This window comes from Trachypithecus francoisi, unplaced genomic scaffold (assembly GCF_009764315.1).
Source record: "Trachypithecus francoisi isolate TF-2019V2 unplaced genomic scaffold, Tfra_2.0 Lachesis_group20, whole genome shotgun sequence".
In the NCBI taxonomy this organism is placed as follows: Eukaryota; Metazoa; Chordata; class Mammalia; order Primates; family Cercopithecidae; genus Trachypithecus; species Trachypithecus francoisi.
Window position 1 is genome coordinate 35747171 of NW_022681466.1, and position 9666 is coordinate 35756836.

Here is a 9666-nt window from a genome sequence, read left to right on the forward strand (position 1 = left end):
CACGTTGTTGTTGTAAGAGTGACATGTCTAGTGCCTGGCACATGGTAACACTCAAATACACATATCATTATAAATAGGACTTGACTAAGGTCCCACAGTAAGTAAAGAGGTCATTGGACCTATAGGCCTCGAGAACCCAAGATCATAACCTATTCGTTACGATTATTGTTCATTTGCTAAAAAATAAAATACTCACCAAGGGACCAAAAACTTAATCATCTCTCTCTTCAGATTTCCAAGAGAGGGCACTTCCGGTATCCTTGATGTTCCTAAGAACATCATTCTCTGTCTCCTGCAGACTCCTACCACGTTAGCTACTGGAAGAAAGCCAGCAGGACCCCAGGAGTGGGCTGCTCATTCACCAGGACACATTGCTAATGGAATGAAGAGCGCTGTACACACAGACTCTGCTGCAAGTTTTTCATGTGCAAAGATGGTGTTGATGGCCCCTTCTAGCTGAGAACACAGCCTTGGCCAAGAAAGGCAAATTAGGCCAGGACAATGGCTCAGGCCTGTAATCCCAGCACTTTGGGAGGCCGAGGTGGGAGAACTGCTTGAGCCCAGGAGTTCAAGACCAGCCTGACTAATATATTTAATAGCAAGACCCTATCTCCAGTGGGCGCGGTGGCTAACACCTGTAATACCAACACTTTGGGAGGCTGAGGCAGGTGGATCACTTGAGGTCAGGAGTTGGAGACCAGCCTCGCTAACATGGTGAAACCCTGTGTCTACTGAAAATATAAAAATTAGCTGGGTGTGGTGGTGCACGTCTGTAATCCCAGCTACTTGGGAGCTGAGGCAGGAGAATCGCTTAAACCGAGGAGGCAGAGGTTGCAGTGAGCCGAGATTGCACCACCTTACTCCAGCCTCGGTGACAGAGTGAGACTCTGTCTCAAAAACCAAATGAACAAATAACGAACAACAACAACAAAAAGATCCTATCTCTACGAAATACAAATTTTTAAAAAAGGAAATTTTTGACCACATCAGAAACAAGTGACAATAAGGAAAATTGTGCTTTCATCTGGAATAAAATCCTTTATAACAGGCCACTGGGCAAAGAACCCTCTGCTCCTACCCCACACCCCACCTACTTGGCCACAGACCTACTGCCCCAGAGGCAATTCAGCCCTGGGTATGGAGGGACACACCACAGGGTTGCACGGGGGGCTCAGAACACCATTCTCTCTCCTTCCTTGAGTCTGATTTATTACTATGAAGGCACTATATAAACACAAAGCCAAATGACTCATGGCAACAAAGCTGAATGAAACTCCGACAAAAGGCATGTCCTTGGTGCCTTCTGCCCCTTCCCCACATCACAGGACCCTTCCATCAGTCTGTACCAAGCTCAAGTCTCTTTTCCAATCACCGTCCCAAGAAGCGTGTTCTGGAGCTTCCTGAGTGCCCCTAACCCATGTCACCAAGGTCCTTTTCTCCCTGCTGCCCTCTTCCTCAAACGTCCCCCATCTGCCTCCGGCCCCACTCACCCAGGGTTGCTCTCTGTGCTTGGGTTTTTCAATCCCCAATTCTAAAGAGACAGGCACAGTAGAAAAGGGAATGGAAGGAGGCTTGATGTGGGCATCAGTGGGAAGATTTGGAAGAAATTGGAGAACGGACTTTGCTCACTGCTCAGTCACCAAAACTGTTCTCTAGCAGATTTCATGAAGAAAAGACACTCAGCTGAAGGCCTACGGGAAATGTCCTTGCCTCCAAGGCCCAAAAGCTCTGTCCATCGATCTGTTTGGGAAGTGCCTTCTCACATCTAGCTTCAACCCTTCTTGCTGCAGTTGGTCCTTTCTCTAAGGAGTCAGAGGCGCGCTGGGGCTCTGTTAACTGGTCAAGCCTCCACAGTAAGACTTTCCATTCCCTCATTCAGTCTCCAAAGCCGGGGGTATGCAGCTGTCCAAGGAGTGCTGTGCCCTGGAGCTACGCCAACACTGGCACGGAACAGGATGCAGATCCGAGCCTGCAGGTTCGCGAGAGGCAGGCCCGGGGCTGTGGCTCCTCTGGGAGATTCACCAGGCCCCCGACGGGAGGACAGGAAGGAGTCCCTAGGCCCGACCACCACACCCCCGCCTCCTGTGTCCTTGGGTTTTCTGAAGTTTCTCCTTTGAACATGTTCCTTTATTTATTGGGCCTCGTTTAACCTCAGCCATGTCCTCCCAAGATCATTTATTTGGTAACTATCACTCAGCCTGCTCTGGCATTAACCTTGTAATCCTATTGATTTCCTCTAAGGTAGTTGGAGGTTTTCCCGTCTTCTTGCTGGACAGGTAGGGACTGATTATCAGTTCTATTATCGAGGAAGACGCCCCAGGCTGGTAAGGGGCCTGCCCAGAGGCCGTCTGGAGCTGCCTCTTTCTCACTGTGGCTCTCGCCAGCCTGCAGGAGACCGATTCCTGAGGTCACCTCGGTTGCTTAAGTGTGAGGTAAGGTGACTGAGTACACAACACCGTCACCAGCAGGAGCTCCCTGAGTGGCTACTGAGGCTGTCCTTCAGCTCAGAGATACTGCATTCCACCAATTGAAGCTCCGATCGTCCTGGAAACCCGCCCCCCTCCACCATCTTGGATGCCGGAGGGGGAAGGGGCCCAATCAACGAGGAGGAAGCGGGTGAGGGTGGGGCCGAGGCCCAAGCTTGCGCCCACGTGGCCACCAGGCCTGCGCCTTCCCGCCACCTGTGGCTGGCAGCCTGGCCCCTGTTGAGCTGCAGCTGCAGCTCCCAGACACTAGCCCAGTCCGTCGCCAGGGGATTAGTGTCTGTCTGTCGGTTGGGACAGCCTCAGTGGGGGTTGTCCCGGCCCAGACAAGGGCCTCCACCTCGCCTTTACCCAGGACCACCCCCCCGAGTCCAGCATGGGCAGAAGGGATTGTTTTGGGGGGTCTGACTGCCTGGAGTGCTGATCTCTCCCAGAGCTGAGGTGTGGGGTGACCAGAGTCCCCCTCCCTGCCAAGGCTGAGCCACATGTGCTGGGAAGTTCATTTCCCCTTGTTTTCCAGAACGGGCTCCGGGATTGACCCCGGGAGTGACCCCAGTGTCAGGAGGCATTAATGATCTCCATACGGGCAATAAACAGGCAGACCGGCTGGCTGGGTGTGGAGGTGCCCTGGAATGGGGCCGCCTTATTAACTTCACATTCACTCGTGGGTAGAGGCTTAATTAGGAAGGGCTCCCTCCTCTGTCTCCCCCTCCCCCAAGCATCCCTGACCTCCCTGGGAACTGAAGTCTTCTCACTGGTTCCTCTGCTCCTCAAGGGCTTCCTCAACAGGCAGCTTCTTCAGATGTCAGCTCAGTCATTTGTCCGCCTCTAACAGGACTTTCGACTCAGCCCTGATAATAAGGTCTATCTTGTTTGTTAAAGCCTCCAGAGGCAAAAAGTGCACAAACGTTCTGAGTCAGCTCACTTTTTTGTCTACCAGACCCAGGAACAAGAAGGTATTTCTCTTCTTTAACTTAAATCCCTCTTGACCATTTAAGTTTGAGCCTGTTGAGCCTTATTTTCTCAAAGTGCAAAGGGAGATAGCTGGTGACCACCCTTTACTTCCAGTCTTTAGCAACTGCCTAGATGATTACAAAGCCCAATCTGATCACAACTATCTCTCCAACTTTATTGCCATTAGGGAGGTTGCTCATTCTAAGCGTGCAACTTGCTCTCTTTGGGCTTCAGTTTCCTCATCTGTACAACTCACTTAAAATTCATCAAGCACCACATGCTAGGCACAATGGTAAGCAGTAGGGCAATAAAGCCGAGGAAAACTCAGGGCCTACTTTAGGGGAGCTCCCAGTCCAGTGAAGGAGACAGACTTGTAAACAAATGCCATAATAAAATGTGCTCAGGGCTATAATCTTAAGTCCTTACTGAGTGTGAAGAGAATACAAAAGAGGGATTAACTAACTCATCCTGGTTTGTTTGAGGAAGTCTCCATGAGAGGTGAGATCTGATGCTATCTATGAAAGACGAATATGAATGGGATCCTTTGAGACAGAGAATGTGGGAAAGGCATCCAGGAGAAAGGAAGAATACAGACATATGCATAGAGGCCTGTTTGAGGAGTAGTGGGGCTGGAGTGGTAAATGAAGCTTGTGGAAAGATAAGGCTTGGGAAGGACCTTGTAAACCATATTAAGAACTTTAGTTAATGGCTATGGGGAACCATAAAGGGTTCTTTTTGCGGGAGGGGGAAGGGAAGGAGAAGCTTGGACTGATCAGATTTTATTTTATTTTATCTTTTTGAGATGCAGTCTCCCTCTGTTGCCCAGGCTGGAGTGCAGTGGCGCGATCTCTGCTCACTGCAACCTCCGCCTCTGAGGTTCAAGTGATTCTCCTGCCTCAGCCTCCTGAGTAGCTGGGATTACAGGCATCCACCACTATGTCCAGCTAGTTTTTGTATTTTTAGTAGAGACAGCGTTTTATCATGTTGGCCAGGCTGGTCTCAAACTCCTGACCTCAAATGATCTGCCTACCTTGGCCTCCCAAAGTGCTGGGATTACAGGCATGAGCCACTGCACCCAGCCCAGTTTGTATTGTAGAAGATGACTGGTAGTGGGGCAGATAGATTTGCAGGTAGAGACTGGCAGCAAGGAGTTATGAAGGCAGGGAAGTTATTAGAAAGATATTTAGGAGAAGTGGAGTATGGAAGAGGCAGGAGTTAAAGATGTTTCTGGGCCAGAGTATGATGGACAGTTGTGATTTTTTTACACACAGACTTCATACCCCCCTTTTCAGGTTCAGAATGTTGGTTGAGTTTTAGGAGAAAGAATCATTCTCTAGAGGCTTTTAAAAACAAGATTGGCAATATCAGGATTGAGTACAGTTTGGTAGGACCATCACTGAAGGGGTTGTGCTTGCCCCCAGCTAAGGCTATGTGACCCTAGTTAGCGCATTCAGATGCTTTCTTCCTGTAATTCTAATCTCGAGCTTAATGGCAGAAAGAACGAAGGGATAGAAGTTGAATCATCCTCTTTGGGCCTCGGCTTCCTTAACTGTACAGTTCATTTTAGATTCAACAAACACTACATGGTAGGTAATGTTCTTCTACTACATTCTTCAGTCTTTATTCCCTAGGGAAGCCATTTACTTGTGTCCACTGTTCAGCTTCCCAGAGCTGCTCTGGCCTTCATTATTTTTGAGGCTTGACCTTCAAGACTTTTCTTCATGTCAGTGAATTGCCCCATGCTTCCAAAAAATCCCCTTTCTGCTAAAGCCAACCAGGTACATTGTCACAGCTTTGACACAGAACCTTTTGTGGTTGTGATGACATTAAGTGAGAAAAGAGGCAGTGGGTATGGGCAGAGATGAGTTTCATTTTAGTCGTGATAAGAAATACAGGGTCTGGAGATCATGATTTGAGACACATGAGTACACAGTGGGCATTCATACTGGTAGATGATGAGGCCACAGAGGGAGAATTCATTGAAAAAGAAAAGGAGACCAAGAATGGAATCTTGGAGGGTGTGGAAAAAAAAGGAAATCAGCAAAGGGGCCTGAGAAGAATCAGTTAAAAAATTGGCTGACAGATTGCAATCCAGGCAGCAAAAGAACTTTTTCGGAGCAAGGGAGAAGTCAGCAATGTAAAGTACTGGCAACCGTATTAAGGAGGATTCAAGGAGGAGGAAGTTAGAGTCACTGGGGACATTAGGAAGAGCAGATTAGTGGAGGGAAGATAAGAGTTCATCTCCATTTCAAGCTGTTGGAGGATCAAATGAGCTGGCTACCATAAATTGGAAGGAGCCACCAAATGGGAGAGGCTCACACTCTGGTTTTCCTGCATTTCTGGAAAGAACCATAATGCTGGCCTCCTGTGCCAGCTTCCCTGTGATTGGCATTGACTAAAACTTGCCAGCAAGTCACTATACACCACTGGAGTCCTCACCTGCCCAGAGGGCCTGTCTTGGGGAGCTCCCTCTCTCAGACTCACTCAGGAGTCAGGCCTAGTGGCCCAGCAGAGTGGCTGAAGACAATCCTGCAATCTTGCTGTATTTTTGCAGTGGATGACCCTTCATACCCACCCTCCTTATTTCACTGTCAGTAACATCCCAGTGCATCACCTGACATCAAAGGCCTCCAAGATTTAACACCAAACCTGTTTCTACCCTAGTCCCACTGCCCCTCCTCAGGAACCAAATTCCCTTTCACACAGCTCCCTCACAATGGCCTTCACAGTCCTTTTAATGCACCTTTGTTCACAGGGCATCCCTTTGATATCTCTCCCTTGATTTCCTGCCTTCCTGCATCCTTCACAGTTTATGTAACACTTTCACATATACCTGAGCTCATAACAACCCTGAGGAGTAGGAAAGAATACAGATGGTATCACACACATTTTACAAATAAGGAAACCAAGGCGTAGGGGAGGTAAGGGACTTTTCCAAAGTCACACAACTAAGAGGGGGCCTCTTCAGACTTTTGGAGTTTCATGGCTTCCAGATACCAGGCTTCAGAATCATAAAGCTTAGTGCAATTGTCACCTCCTTGTCAGCCTGGGACAGGCTGTAAACTACATACAATTTGGCCCAGAGGGTTTGGGGACAGCATGACATGGTGGTTGAGATTGGCCACTGGGTCCATACATCTCAGGTATTATCTTGGGTGATCTACTTAGCTTCTCTGATCCTCAGTTTCCTCGTCTATAAAATGAGCAAAATAATACTGATTTACTTCATCAAGTTATTAAATATTTGGGAAGCATTTACAACACTACAGAGTAAATAGATTTACTTGAAAGTGAAATGAACTTGGTTGAAAATGATTAGATTTATTCATTGTCCATGCTACTACTACTGCTTTAGGGTAAAATGTCCTCATTGGAGAGAATCTGGTAATTATGGCAGAGTGCAAAGAAAACAAAAGAGATAGCCACTTAACATTTTTACCAGAGTGATGACAGTAAGATGGTGGAATAGGAGATTCCAATCCTCATACTTCCATAGAAACATCAATTTTGACAACTATCCATGGACAGGAAGAATACCTCAAGTAGGAAACCAGGAGTCCAGTGAAGAAATTATAAAACTCTGTTTAAGCCAAAAAAAAAAAAAAAAAGAAAGAAAAGAAAAAACAATTAAGACTAGATGCATTGATGAATGTAAGAACATGGTGGCTCATGCCTGTAATCCCAGCACTTTAGGAGGCTGAGGCAGGCAGATCACCTGAGGTCAGAAGTTTCAGACCAGCCTCGCCAACATGGTGAAACCCCATCTCTACTAAAAATACAAAAAATTAGCCAGGCGTGGTGGCATGCGCCTGTAATCCCAGCTACTCGAGAGGCTGAGGCAGGAGAATAGCTTGAACCCAGGAGGCGGATGTTGCAGTGAGCCGAGATCATGCCACTGCACTCCAGCCTGGGTGACAGAATGAGACTCTACCTCAAAAAAAAAAAAAAAAAAAAATTAGCCTGTCGTGGTGGCAGGCGCCTGTAGTCCCAGCTACTTGGGAGGCTGAGGCAGGAGAATCATTTGAACCTAGGAGGTGGAGGTTGCAGTGAGCTGAGATTGCACCACTGCACTCCAGCCCAGGCAACAAGAGCGAGACTCCATCTAAAAAAGAAAAGAAGAAGAAGAAGAACAGTTTCACTTAAGCCACATAACCCCACTCTCAGGCCTCATGGCTCAGTGCCCAAGTCCACAGTTTCTTCTATGGGAGCTAGTGAGAGTGAAGTGAGTGTCCAGCTTCCCCAACCTCACAGGTTGTTACCCAAGAAGCTCACTTCTGCCTCACCCCTCCCACATCACTGAGGAGATCACACAGCTAACAGTCTTGGGGGAGCTAGGAGCAACCACAAAGTCTCAAAAACCAGCTGTAGACCCTATTAATTGGCTTGAGACTCCACCAGGAGTCTGAAAACCTTGAGAACCCTGTGGGATACCTCATCTCCAGCACCTTCAATTGGATGACTCACACCCTCAGCACTCTACATGTGCCCCTGAAATGGCACATGCAAAAGTCCTCAGATGGCATTTGTGCACTCCTGAGACAGACCACCTGAGCCTCCACAGATAGTGAGTGCAAGCCACCTCAGAGGACACATGCAAATCCCCATAGACAGCATGTAGATATTAGCGGCTATCTCAACTTTGCAGTGTTGAGAGAAGGTGCACAACCTTGAACACTTCAAGGCACTACCCTGGAGAAAATTAAGAGGAGGCCCTCAACACCTGTCCTGACTTTAGGGGATTGAGAGTAGGCATACAATCCTAAGACTTACCCCCACAAGGGGGAATAAGAGAGTGGGGCAGGTGAATCCATAGAAAAGGCCTGAAAGACCTCAAACTCTTGATTGTCTGGTGAATGTCTTTCTCTTCCAAAGACAGTTAGTAGGGACTGGAAGAGGAGACTGCTTTTTCAAAGGCAGAAATGCAACAGTTCAAGGAACATGAAGAATTAAGAAAACATGACACCACCAAAGGAACAAAATAAAGCTCCTGTGGCTGATCCCAAAGAAAAGAAATTGAGACCTATGAATTGCTGGATAAATAATTCAAAATAAGTGACTTAAAGAAGCTTACTGAGGTACAGGAGAACACAGACAACTAAACAAAATCAGGAGAACAATACAAGAACAAAATGAGAAATTCAACCAAAAGATAGAAATCATAAAAAGGAACTAAACAGAAATTCTGGAGCTGTAGAATATGATGAATCAACTGAAAAATTCAGTAGAGAGCTTCGATAGGAGACTCAAGCAGAAGAAAGAAGCAGTGGACTCAAAGACAGATCATTTGAAATTATCCAATCAGAGCAACAATAAGAAGAAGGGATGAAAAAGTCCTGTGTGACTTATGGGACAACATGAAATAAAACAACATTTGCATATGAGTCAATGTTCTAGCATATTCAAAGTGCTGAAACAACAAAAACAACTGCTAATCAAGAATACTCTACCCAGCAAATCTATTCTTAAAAAATGAAGGAGAGATAAAGACTTTTCCGGCTGAGGGAGTTCATTACTACTTACAAGAAATGCTAAAGAAAGTTCTTCAGGTTGAAATGAAAGGACATCAGCCAGCACTGGAAAGAAGAAGAAGGGAGAAGGAAGAAGGAGAGGGAGAGGGAGAAAAGAAGAAGGAGAAGAAGAAGGAGGAGGAGGAATGAAAGGACAGTAAATATAAGAAACATACGAAAGTATAAAACTTGCTAGCAAAGGTAAACGTATAGTCAGATTCAGAACAGTCTAATTCTGTAACTAGGTAGTATGTAAATTACTTTTACCACCAGTGTAAAAGTTAAAAGACAAAAGTATTAAAAATGACTATAGGGCTGGGCGCAGTGCCTCACACCTCCCAGGACTTGGGGAGGCTGAGGCAGGCAGATCATGAGGTCAGGAGATCAAGACCATCCTGGCTAATACGATGAAACCCCGTCTCTACTGAAAATACAAAAAATTAGCCGGGTATGGTGGCTGGCACCTGTAGTCCCTGCTACATGGGAGGCTGAGGCAGGAGAATGGTGTGAACCTGGGAGGTGGAGCATGCAGTGAGCCAAGATCACACCACTGCACTCCAGCCTGGGCAACAGAGTGAAACTCCAACTCAAAAAAAAGAAAAAAAAAAGTATAGCTGCAATAATTTACTAATGAATGCACACTATAAAAATGTAAACAGTCATATTAATAACATTAAATGTAGGGGAAAAGAAGTTAAAGTTTTTGTATGTCATCAAAGTTA